This window comes from Malaya genurostris, chromosome 3, assembly GCF_030247185.1.
Source record: "Malaya genurostris strain Urasoe2022 chromosome 3, Malgen_1.1, whole genome shotgun sequence".
NCBI lineage: Eukaryota > Metazoa > Arthropoda > Insecta > Diptera > Culicidae > Malaya > Malaya genurostris.
Window position 1 is genome coordinate 274,961,082 of NC_080572.1, and position 13,781 is coordinate 274,974,862.

At 37.7% G+C, this 13,781-nt stretch overlaps 1 protein-coding gene across 5 annotated transcripts in view; it reads left to right on the top strand.

The window, feature by feature from the left end:
• Window positions 1-1,377: 1,377 nt before the first annotated feature.
• The window catches only part of LOC131437728 (septin-7), a 76,656-nt gene continuing 64,252 nt past the window's right edge, over window positions 1,378-13,781 (top strand). For 3 of the 5 annotated variants that reach the window (XR_009230817.1, XM_058607257.1, XM_058607255.1), the window contains exon 1: window positions 1,379-1,539. The gene's annotated coding sequence lies outside the window, so the exon portion shown is untranslated. Of the gene's footprint in view, window positions 1,540-13,781 lie in introns of all 5 variants that reach the window. The other 2 variants (XM_058607254.1, XM_058607256.1) reach the window with 1 other exon arrangement.

Below are 13,781 nucleotides of genomic sequence, written 5' to 3' on the forward strand. Positions count from 1 at the left end.
GGCGTTATAATCTTAGGTACGTAGCACCGGCAATTCAATGGCTATTTACATCAATAATGAATCTAGGAGTCATTTGAAATAGAATGACTAAATTCCACAACAATTCTCCATTATCATACAAAAATACGACAACTATAATGAAAATTTTTAGTGTCATTCAACACAAATGAATACGAATTAAACGCAAAGATTGATGAGTTATTAACAGAAGAGGAAGTAAACGGAGAGAATCTGTCATTTGCCTATTTGGAATGTTTTTGATTTTAGCCCCATCTGAAATGTTTACATCGAGTTATGGTTTTGATAAAGATGTATGTTCCGGCATCTATCCATCCACAGTCGAAGTGAATGCCAATAGTGAGTAAAAATTGTAAATTTGTGAAAATTAGGTAAAATTTAATATAAAAAAATAATGCACTTTGTTGTGTTTAAAAAAGTTGTTTATCAATTCGCAAAAAGTTGTGTAAATGTTTATGTAACTAGAAATACAAAAGTTACGAATTTCGAAAGAATGTTTAGGAATATGTTTGTGGAACATGGTGACATTCCAAAAATGCATGGCAAGAATTGCAAGCAGTTGCATCAATAACTAAATTCATACCATAAGACCATTAATATTTCGTATGTTAAACTAAACTTTAACTAGATTACGAAATTTGAAACCAAATCGATAGTCCCACGACAAAAGGGGCTAACTGCGAATGAGAGTCTCTCTTTATTTATTTTCCTTTTGATTATTACGGAGTCATTACTGCAATTTCTTGAAAGTGTCCAGTATAAATGGAAAGCTTGTGGTTTTAACTTGAAAGACCTGGGACACAAATGTACATCACGGAAGCATTTACGTATAGAATTAGTCACGAGAGCGTTCCTGGGTTAAGACAAATTGTCATGCATGAAAAGCAGAGCACTCTTATATACAATCTAACTTACAATCTTAGGCAAACAGCTACTGTTGAAATACACAAAAGCAGTTTTCTCTGCTAATGATAGATGAAGAAAGAAGCATCAGTTTATTTAGAAAAATGAACTCAATAAACTGATATTTCTCTCATAAATTGCCGCTCACAGACAGCGAAGAAAACTGTTTTTGCGTTTAGCAACAATGGCTGTTTTCCTAAGATTGGAAGTTGTCCCGTAATGTCTACAGATGGACTTATTTTGCATGGAACTCCTCTTGAAAAGAATTTCTGACACTTGGCGTACAATTGCGAATCATGGTTCTCACGAGGATATGAGTTTTTGCATTTCGAACGATATTACTACGGCATTTGAACCAAACCAGCATCACTGCCGCTCCAGCCACAGTGCAGCATATACATACATGCCATACAACACAACTACACGTCTACAGCAAATCGGGGTGTCTCCAGTGCCGCGCTCCAGTCTGGTCGTGAATTACATTACGAGCGGTAGTGTGTTTGACTCGTTTCTGGTTTTCTCTTATACATTTAAGTACAGCCGAAGAAGAAGGAATCGTCGGTCGTTGGTGGAAAAGTGACTTGTTTTGAGTTTTTCCAGCTTATTTGGTGCATTTCGGTGGGTGAAAAGTCAAACAAAGTGCAGTGCAACGATGCAGTAATGTGTTGTGTGTAAATTGCTTGTGGAAGAGTTTGATTTCGATTCGTGAAAGGATGTTCATAAGTGCAGATGGGTTTTCCTTTTTCTGTCGCCGAAAGGAGGACTCTTTTTCCTCTTGGTTGTATGTGCAGGAGTCTTCCTTCCAGTATCCAGTTCATGTCGATCAACGGCGGCGGTGACTATGCTGTCGTGCCTGCTTTATTTCTATGCTTCTCGAGTTAATTTTGCGACTGTATTCGTGCCATTCAGCAGCAGTTGACATACAAACATCGGCGGTTCCTTGAGCCGTTGTAGACGCAAATAATTTGATTGATCATTTTATTAACGAAAAAAAAATTTGGTGATAAAAAAGCACCCCGCACCGCTGATTAGTCTGTGCATGAATGCCCTGCGATGCGCAGATACCAAGGATAGTAGTAGCCACGTAAAATGTCAAGGATACGTGATGCGAAGCCATTTCAGCAGGAACCAGACGACTCGTATTTTTGGGTATACTCTTTATGCTCTATTCACATTCACAAAGGAGATCATTCCGGGATAGGGTAAGGTACCGTAAACATACGAATGATGCGACAAAACAGTACGAGCAAAGGTTAAAGGAAGGAAGGGACGAGGGTTGCTTTCTTGTTGTGCTGTGTGTTGGTGCGAGATGTGTGACTCAGTTATCGCCAGTAGAACTAAACGTACGATGACGGGTCAGGGTGCTCGGAAAAGCTGGGTACCGAGTAGGACAAAGCATCTGGCATGTAGAGCATATTTCACAACTATACCAGTCAGCCACTAGTCACCAGGTCCATTATGGGATTACTTTCAGAATTGAAGAATACCTCAATTAAGTTCGCGAGTCGTTTGTTCACGACAATGCGATGGCTAGTACGAGCACTAGCATTGGAGCACATACGTAGCACGGCCAACACCCTTAAGTTGCATGTTGCTCCATTCTAGTGACAGGCTTGAATTGTTTGGGAAGGAAAAAATCAAGGTTACAAGGCTCTTTGCTCTTTTGTTTCGGATTTATGCGGAAAACTACACTCGGATCTACGAATAAAAATATTATCATCGTGTTTTTTAGTTTAACTGAATGCAGTTGAATTGGATCCGAAGTGGATGGAAATAGCAATATCCGGTTTGTCTAACAAACATCTGCTGCCAGGAATCTCTGCCAGGGTAATTTTGAATGTATGTTTGGTATCCGGAATGGGAATCCAGTCAAATGGAATTATGTTTGCTAGAATTATAGATTATTCAAGTGCAAAATATTGGCTTGTGGGCGTTAATAGCTTTAAATTTTTATAGATTTTTGGACTACAAAGTCATTTTTATATGTTCACTACTGAACGGTTGATCTTGGATAATTTCAATTAATATAAATTGTTCGTCTTTGTTTCCACACTTTGAACTCCAACCGTATTTCTTCTCAGTCATTTTTTCGACGTTGGGTTCCATCTAATTCCAATTAGGAAAATTGCAAGTTCCAGCCCTCATTCGAAATAGAACGTAACTATTAAGTGAGAGTATCGTTCACATAACGGCTTCCGTACACTTTGTTGTGTCCCTTTGACATACTTTGTTTTTCATTTAGTCACCATGTTTTCATTGCACTTTTGTTTAACTTCACGAAGCACTTGATGGTCTGGTCTCTTCAACATTCCATTTTGCTGCGTACCGATGGAACTGGTACTATAAGGCAACAAGAAGCGAAATCTGTTTGCACTTGTCTTGGGACTTGACTTGCGGCCATAGTATTGAGATGTAACAACATGCATTAACAGTTGCTATAACCAAAGTTGGATATGGCGAAACTGAATAATTTTGCACATACGAACATTTTTTTATTTTCTGTTATGACTTTCAAAATGCGCGTTTAACATTGAGAAACGTCCCACGTCTTTTGAGATGCTGACGATTACTCGTTAAATTCTACTCCAAATTAAATATCCGTCTGTCGTTTATAATAAGAACTGAGTTAAATTAGGAAAAACTATTTTAAATAATTTATATAAAATCTTGTTAAGACGTAGAGCCGTCTTAAGCTAGTTTTAAATTTGATCAGTATCTAACAAGGAAAACAGATTAGGAAAATGACATATGAAAACCGAAAAAAAGTTACCGCAGAGATGGGACTCGAAGCCGTAGCTAGCTCCTAACCGAGGAAATTGTTTTGCCAATCAAACTACTCTGCAATTGGAAACACATGAAGAGACAGCCTAATTGGCTAGATGAACCGAACATGCTTCGCTTTACTCGGTCGCCACAGCATTCAATTATAGTCCTATCTCTATGCAAACCCATCCATCAAAAAACACACACACCCCGCCTCGCATGTCTTTACTTCACTTTCTGCTTTGCCGTCAGACGCTGATTTGAGATTTTGTTTTGTTCCGTTCAGGTCAACTTCCACATCCGAATGTAGCTCTCAGACTTTCCTTTTTTTATTCTTTCACATAAAAATCCCAGAAGTTCGAAGATTTTTGTTAGGAGATACTGGGTTGTTTAATGGAAAATCTAAGGAGAGCTCTATGAAACTGTTCAAACTGTTGATGAGGAACATTAACTCGGTGAAAAAAAAACTGTTGCATTTTAAATATTCAAAACATATTTAATTTTGCTTTTGAAAATTACAATCAAACTATTGAATATTGATAATACCTCATTTGATAAACGCTGTTCGCAACGATTGCTATTATGATACGCATTATGCATCAGAAATTCAATATTCCGCTCGGAAGTGCAATATCAGAGCAGTCTATACGATACCAATGGTGGACAATTAAACTCGATATATAAGACTACACTCGTATGTAAACAATACGATCTCCATCATATTATTTCACAATGAAAGTCTTAGAAATTTGCCTAGAAAATTAAACAGTAGAATTTATTAATAACGGGCGTTTCTTTGGGAGGTTTGGTTTATTTTAATAGGGATTATTCTATTGTCTGAAAGTTGTTTTGACAGTGTAAAGTGACGTCTCTTTCTCAGTATTGTTTGGGAAATCATAATGAACATCATTATGTAGATAAATTAGCAACGATTGATGGTGTGGAAACCAATATTCAACGTGTCGTTCAAATACGCTCTCAAGTGCTTAAAAAAGAGGACGAAAATTGATCCTCCGGAATGACATTAAAAAAAAAGTCGTGGCAGCCATATGTCTGAAATAAATGTTTAATGGCATGAAATTATTTACCAATTAAAAGTCCAGAAATTGTTTGTTTATTAAGGACCTTTTTACTACTTGGTTATTTGGGTGTCAAGAAATTATCTACCACAAAAAAATTTCATAATTTGGCATGTGTTCTGTTAATGTGTGACCCGGGTTGGCGGTTCAATGCTTACGGCGCTGGTCTTACAAGCCAGTTGTCATATGTTCGAGCCCCGACCTGGAAGAATTGATAGTGTCAGTAGAATCGTAGTACTAGCCATTCAATGATTCTTTACGCTAAGAATCGGCTGCAAAGTTTGTTGACACAGAAAGGCTAAATTCCACAAAAGGAATGTAATGCCAAGACTTTGATTTTTTTTGTTAAATTTCAAATCAGCAAGCTCTTAAAGAAACAACCTTTAGAAGTAACAGGAGCGCAGAGCTTTGCATGTCTCAAAAGTCCCAGAAAGCCGATTTCGAAAAAATATTTTTTTCCGGATAAATCTCGACGTTTCATGCAATTAAGACTATTGGCATCAATTTTTTTTCTATTTCGGAAATTTCATGGTGATTTTTCAAGTTCGAAAACCTTAACCGCCGGGTAGCACCCCTTACCCATATTCGATTTAGCTCAAATTTTGCATGGGGACTTTTTTCGAGGTGCTTAAACTTTTGAGCTCTAACGCTTTACAAATTAGAGGTGATCCCAAAATATTGGCACCCTTATATACTGCCCATACTCGCATATCAGTCCTATATCGATTTTCGGCAATTTTGAGTTAGCTTGAGGAATGAAATCTATCCTCAATATACTCTCAGAAATTGCAATAAAAGTTGAGGGTTTGTTCAGTAAAATGTGAAACAAACATCAACTCCTGTCTGTCCCATATGCAAAGTACCCGCATATCAGTCCCATTCAGTGCAAATTTAAATAATTTCATTTGTTGCAACATTGGAATAAAAAAAGGTATATTACCTCCCGTGGTTGATTGGCTTGACGGTATTGCAAACATCATCAGATACAATCAATTTGCGTTACAATTTGATAAATATATGTATTACAGTTTTTAGCTTCGTTATTGAATTAAATGAATAAGATATGGAACGACTTGAATAAGATGTTGATTGCATTACGCTCCAACATCCGGGGTTGGAGAGGCCGGTAGTCTCCCAATATTTGGGCAACTGCAATTTGCTAGAAATATTCTACAACACTTATACTTTCGAATATCAATAAGTTGATCGATTGTGTGCATTGTGCAAGCTTTCCTCATTTTCACTACTAGAATTTGAATCGATACTCCTAAACTTAAGTACAGATTAGTTACATTAAACATTCTGACACACAATTAAATATTACGAAATAACCAGTATAGTTCTTTATGATAAAATAATGGTGGTTCTGAAAGGAACCTTTCATTAATGGCTTCTAAGTCGGTGTTATGCATTTTATATAGCAAATCAGCAGAAAGTTCTACTACAAACTACAAGTGGTTGAAAAATGGGCCGTATACAGTATAGTGACGAAAATTTCGCATAATTCTTTGGGTATACAATTATTGTTCTAAATAGAACTATACAGAATTTTGATGTCAATCATTTCGTTTCGGATTTAAATATTTCAGTGAAAAAAGTTATCAAAATGCTGTACGAGATAAATTTCTGGCATTCAGAAGGGCCAAATTGTGCAATTCTCTAAGATATTAAACACTGTTGCGAATTTTGCACTGCGAAAATTGCACAAAGCTTATCCAATTATGCTAAAAACTGGCTCTGTGACCTGAGCGTTTCAGACTTTACACCACGCAAGAGGTCTACTTTCGTTGCCGACTGCTCCTCCTGGCGACCGAAGTCCAAATGAGAGGACGACCTGAGCGTTTCACGCTTTATACTTGGTTTGTTCTTACTGATGTTGGTGGGAGAACCTCACCTCGACATCCAGTTTCGTCTGTAGCAGTAAAAGAAATGAACAGTTTTTATTCAAAGATTTCCTTTTCTATTTGTTCAGTAGATTCTGATATGTGCCTGACAACCTCAAAACCGTCGTCCGGATGCGAAAAAGGCAAGCAAGCGTGATGAATTTTCCTCATCATTCTAAAAGTTTTAGAAAACTTTGTTTTTCAATTATTTTTAGGAACTGGACCTGAGCTCAAGAACTAGATTCAGAACTTAGAACAGACTTAGAGTTCAGTTGGATTTTAGTAGACTACAATTTCGAAATTAAAATCAATTCCGGAATCTTTTTCCAGAATCCAGTTCAGCACGCAGGCTCTGAATTCTAAACCCATATTCCGGAACTAAGCTCGGAAACTTGAAAACGATTTCTCGCCACGACTACCAAAATGGGTTGCATAGAGTACAGTAAAACGTCGCATAATTCTTTGGGAGTATTATTATGATTCTAAAAAGAACCGAAAAGAAGAATTCTGGAATAAGGAACTGGACCTGAGTTCATGAACTAAACTTAGAACTAAGAGCAGACTCAGAGTTTCGGCTTGATGATCGGAAAGCAAATGAAAGTTGCTACCTGAGCGTTTGAGGTTTTAACCACGCAGAAGGTGCACTCTCCGTCGCTGTTTGTTGATGATATCGCTCCCTCGACGACCGGAAAGCAAATGATAAATCATTCTCACGACGTCTGGTTCCATCCAACACACAAGAAGAAATGATCGATTTTCGACCACGATTCCTGTTTTATACGCATTCAGCTGAAGATATGTGCCTGACTACCGCAAAATCGTCGTCCTTGCGCGAAAAGCCAAGCAAAAGTAAAGAGTTTTCCGCGTTGTTTTCAAAGTTTTAGAAAACTTCATTTTTGAGTTGTTTGTGGTTATCTCACACTGTTCAAAATAATATCCTAAATTCCTGATCATATTTTCGATGAAATGGCGAAAGAATTATGTTACTGCCTTTAATACGAGATATTCACGATTAAGCCCATTCTTCCATATAGCTAATTTCGAAAAGGCGCCCCATAGTAAAGTAAGTCGTATTCACGACAAAATGTGTTATTTCATGGAACTTGCCGCCCCTGTTGATACCTGCAATGAGAATCGCGTTTGCAAACAAATCAGTAATGAACTTTTATTCAGTGAGTTTTCTGATCGATGATCTGTTTTTGTCTGAAAATCACTTTTCAAAATTCGGATTTTTTTCACAGCACTGGTTTTTTTGGTATTTTAAACCCTTCAGAGAGAAGATACAAAAACGTGAGAATTCTGATTTTTCCCGATTTGTCTTCGACTCATTGTGAAAATTCTTCTAAACTTGGCTTAAAACTTTTTCAGTGTTTGTTTCTTTTTGGTATTTGACCCGCAACTCAAATTTATCTTTAACAAAAAGCTATCGACAAAATTAATGAGCCGAATCAACTCAAACGGTTGAACTCGTACGAATGATAATCGAGTAATCGTTTTATTGCTCCGTCTCCGTCGTTCGATCCCTGATGCCCGATATTCCTGCGCTGCTCACAACGGTTGACCTTGAATTGAAGTGCCTAGTGCCTAGGCCTCGCAAAAGTTCCTCTCGCGGTAGATTATTACCTACTGCTTGCGATCACTACCACTACCAGCAGCTCGAACCAAAACATTTCGAAACGGCAAGAGAATGGATAGATGGATGGATGAAGGAGGCATCGGTTTGGTAAAAATGGAGCGCTCATAATAATTGCACCCCGAAAAGCACTGTTCGAAACGAGAAGTGTGCTGTGCAAAACTGCCTCAGGAATTGCAATCCCCAGGCGAAGCGGCTGTTTTTTTTTTTTGTATTTCGGGTTCACTCTTCATTGTTGTATAATCAATACTACAAATGGAATTAAACAGGACGGTGCTTATGCAGAGAGTTGTGCCTCAACTTTCGGGCCGATCCATGTGCAAGGAAGGAAAGGAGGGCTACCAGGCGCAGACCTGAACGGCACGCGAATTTTTTTTTCCTCCTTTTCCCTTCCCGGTCGAGTGACGGTGTATTATTGCATTAACGAAAACCACTTCTTCGCCACACTTCTGGAATTGAGAGGGGTGACTTTTGAAGGCAGACCTCATCCCCCCTGTGCTTTCTCGGAAACGATCTATGACAGTTGTTACGAAACTTGTCGACACACGACAGAGATAGCACACGGAGGTGTATTTTTTGGCACCTGAGTACCAATTTGACATTATAATAATAACAAAACCAGAGGAAAACCGCTTGTGACGCTTTTCGGCGAAGAAGAGGAACCGAAATCTTGTTTTTAATTAATCAATCATTCCGAGCCTCTAGGTGCCGCGATAGCAAACGCCTTCAAAAAGTAATCGGTACCGTTGAAGGAGGTGTTTTTTTATTGTTGTTGGTTACCATCGAGATAGCATCATTCAAGTGGTCATTTCACAGTTGCATCATATGTGACGTGATCCATCAGGGTGTGAGATGTTTCGTTTTTCGAAAATTACGTGATTGAAATTGGCCGATCTCGGTGAAGTTCGAAACTGAAACTTTCACATGGCTAAAATCAAAATTCAGCCACTGCGCGCCACCACCAATGGATAACAATCGTTTATGGCACAACCAAACACATCTCGGCATTTTGTAATGCTGACCTGCTAGTGACTGTGAATAGCATGAATTATTTTGCGAGTTTGGAAAAGCGTGAAAAGCGAAACCTACCGACATAGCGAGCAAAAGTGGGTTCGGTTTTTAATTGGTTAAATCTAGTGCATACACCTTTCTCCGGTTGTGTACACACACACAGCACGGAGACGACGGTGGAAAACCGCAGGAAAATCAGGTACCCCCTTTCGAGTAGAAGTGTGCGGTCTGGCTCTGGATATTACGGTTTGTGGAGTGAATAACAGTTTTGATTCTTCGTCTGCTGAGGCACGATTCGATAGTTGATAGGAATTTGTGAGGACAGATTGTGGTATTGGAATATTACCGTACGGGGGGTTGTTTTCAGTATGCCTGGGTATGTGCCGTAAGTGAGCATAGAAACCGCAAGGAACCTGATTTCTAACATTCAGGAACATATTGGGATTCAGTTATGAAAACATGCTTGATTGTCATAGCATCGTCTGTACTACGGAAGTGGTTGTAGATTAGAAAATCGAAAACGCTAGTTGTAATTATGTTATAGAATAATGAGCTTGGACTACCATAGTACTAGCCAAGGAATGATTCTGTACGCTATAAATCAACTGCGAAGTTTGTTGAAACAAAAAGGATAAATTCCACCAAAGGAATGTAATGCCAAGACTTTGCTTTGGTTTGCATACTGTAGCGGGGATGACAAAGCAAATATTTCATCCATCCGCTCTGCATGAAGGTAGGCTTTGACTGGGCAGAAAAATGTGACATAGCATATATTTATAGATTCCGTTTATTGCCAAATTTCGTAAAAATCAATGTTTCTAAATGCATTTGCATTCCGTTTTGGCTTCGATGAAATGAAATGAACTTTTTTTGAAATATTAATATTGATAAAAATAAAATCTCATTATTTATCAACATCAATATCAACAAACTTTTTTTTCCATAATTTATGCAGAATCGCGAGTCGCTTTTTCATTTTCAATAATTCCCGGCTATTTCTCAATGGGGCAAAATTGAAGGCAATTGGATGCGGACTTTTCGATGAAATTTACCCTGTTGCCTTCGTAGTTCTCTCTCTTTATCTCGCGCTACGAACCAAAACTGGACCTTTGGGCGGATTAATAAAAGAAATTACTTAGGTGCTCTTACAAGCTTCAAGTTCATAGATTTTTTTGTAACGAAAATTTGAGCTTTTTTTCTAATTTTCTGCATTATTTCACAATCACTACTTGTTGTCGTAGCTCGACCAGCACTTGTGATATTCAGCCGTTTCACCTAATAGATTATTTCGCCAAAACCCAATGAGTCTAATTTACACAGTTTCTTTCTTACTTTAAGGCCATCGTCCAAGTACCATGCGCGCGGGTGGTTTTAGGAAATTTTCGATGGAAATTTTGAAAAATTTGCCAAAACCAAAAACATACAGACCTTTGAAATACTTTTATCTATCTACAGGGTGAAAATGGCTGGAAAATTCGGAAGATTTTCCGAGTCTTATCAAAAATAGCTCTGAAAAATGAGTGTTTTTGTGATCTTTCACAATTATCTGCAAAATAATACGATGACATAATTTTTTTTTCAAATAAATCTTATGATGGCTACAAATATTACATTCGGACACATTTTTGGAAAACCTTTTCACGCTTTTCATGGAAAATCAAAGAATTTCATATAACCGATTTCGTTAAAATTTTTGAAATTAGTGGATTTTCTATGAAAAGCGTGAAAAAGTTTTCCAAAAATGTGTCCGAATGTAATATTTGTAGCCATCATAAGATTTATTTGAAAAAAAAAATTATGTCATCGCATTATTTTTCCAGATAATTGTGAAAGATCACAAAAACACTCATTTTTCGAAATTACTCTTTCGGCGAAATGTCCCTTTCGGCAAAATGACCCATTTGGCGAATTGCCCCTTTCAGCGAAATGACTATTCGGCGAAACGACTCTCGGCGAAATTACCTATTCGGCGAAACGACTTCCGGCGAAATTACCTATTCGGCGAAACGACTTTCGGCGGAATGGCACTTGACGAAACGAAGTTCGTCGAAATGCCTTGCTCCCAGATTGTCATAAGCCGTTTTTGGTATAGATTTTTTGGTTTTGAGATGACCAAGTTATGGAACTCATTTGATAATGTTGAATGAGTGAATTTTCTTCGAATGGTGTTGAATATTGATGAAAATATGTGCCAAATACTAAAAAAAATTGGCGACAAACATATGCTTCCATACAATTAAATAATACTGAACAAGTACAGCTTTTTTTTGTAGAGGTGAACTTTGCTCAATCCTTCGGGAATATGTTAATGGTTCTAAAAAGAACCGATTGGCCGAATTTATCCAATGTTTACAAATGTCAAGTCTTTTATACCATCTACACAAGAACTACAATTCTGGGCCAGGACTGAATTCAAGAACTAAATTCGAAATCTGGGACAGGCTTAGGATTATTTATTCAAAATTCTGGTTCGGAATCCAGAACAAGAAATCATAAAAGTTTCAGTTCTAGAATTATGAACCAAGTTCAGTTTCCAGAACTCAGCTCAAAGTTCAGTTTTAGAACTGAATTCTGAACTTGGAAATCGAACCTTTATAAAGGAACTACAGAATTCATGTTCTAAATTTAGTTCCCGGATGCAGGTTCAGAATTTTGAAACTGAATTTAGAAATTAAATCCCTTTACTGAATTCAGAAATTAAATTCTGGCTCAGAAGTGAACTTTAAAATTCATATTTTGAGCTCCGATCTAACATTAAGTTTCAGAATCCAGATCTGATGTACCAAAGCTCTGAATTCTGGAAATGAATTCTGAAACTGAATTTACAAACTAAATTCCGACACTGAACTCAGAAATTGAATTCTGGTTCAGAAACAAATTCTAAATTCATATTCGGAGTTCAGATCTAACATTAAGTTCCAGAATCCCAGAATCTAAAACTCATATCCTAAATTCATGAATTCTAAATCAGCATTCTAGACTCGAATGCCGAACATAAATTCCAGAATATGGTCAAGAAAAGTTCCAAAATCTCCAAAGAGACTAGTTTCATAATCTCCCAAGAGATTAGTTTCAGAATCGAGAAAAAAAGATTCAAGTTATAGTTTTTAGTTCTGAACCTGCAATCTGGAACTGAAGTCTGAAGCTAAATTCTACACCTGCAATTCAGAATCCATGTTCTGAATTCAGTTTTAGAATTCTATTCTATAATTCAATACAAAATTCTTATTCCTGCAGCTGGTTGAAGGCGACTGTTCGCCACGACATCCGTAATGTGGATGAGAGGAGTATTTGAGGCATTATACCACCCAGTTAGTCTATTTTTGGTGCTGTCTGTAGAAAGTTTTCACCAAGACGTACAGTTCCGTGCAAAGCACAATGAGAAATGATCAGGGGGACGGGTACTACATAGCATTAGAACTTAATAAAGAAAAAGTCGATTTTTTACCGTGAAAACTTTTTTATTCCTCAATATAATCTTAATCTAAAATTCCATTTTGATGCCCTTTGAAAAAAGATAATAGGCTTCCATTTCTGCAACGACCGCAGCATTCGACAAAAATTTCTCTGGAGAAACGTTTTCAGGTTTGGAAATAAATAATAGTCGCTGGGGGCCAGGTCTGGAGAATACGGGGAAAGGTGAACCAATCCGTACCGCAAATCATTCAATTTCACCTTTGCTATTAAGCATGAATGCGCTTTCATAGCTTGATGAAAACCAGAACTCGTGTGGCACGATCAGCTGTTATTCAAACTCTAGTGAAAATATTGTCATGAAATTTGGTATTGGGCCATCTAGAGGCTTGTTCTCAACAAAAATATATACTGTTCGAAACTATTCACTTCTTTTCTGTGAAAAGCCCGGTACTTTTCATTTCATGTAGTATAGCATGATGGGTTAGTCGATGCCTTTCATGCATCTCACCTGGGTTCGATTCCCAAGCCCGCACTTAGTGTCAGAAAGTTTTTTTGGCCCGAAGAGGCGAGTTACCTTAAGATTGAACCTCTGTAATCGAAACAAGAAAAGAAATGGTCGTTTTTCGACCATGGTTACCTTCATACTCGTCCAGTTGAACATCGGGACTGAGACTATCTCTAAACCGTGTTTCCAAAAGTTTGAGAAAATCTAATTTTTGAATCTTAAATGATTCTCACTGTTATCTCACTGTTGAGAATATCATATTTCTGATGACAAGGAGAAAAAATTGTGGTGTTGTGTTTAGTACAACTCGAGATATTCACGATTGAATTCTACCCATTCTTCCACAGGGCGGCTTTTAAAAAGTAAGACGTTCATTGTTGAATGAAGACAAACCCAAAAACAAATGGCGGAGAGGACAAACGTTAGCCGCCCAGCCAATTCGTCGATCGTTAGCATATCATGGGAAAAAGTCAAAAGGTGGGAAAATGAGTTTCTCATGAGCTGAATGATTTCTCGTCGAGAAAGCGAAAAACGTTGAACTTTACTTTCTCGACATGAAACAAAGCGAT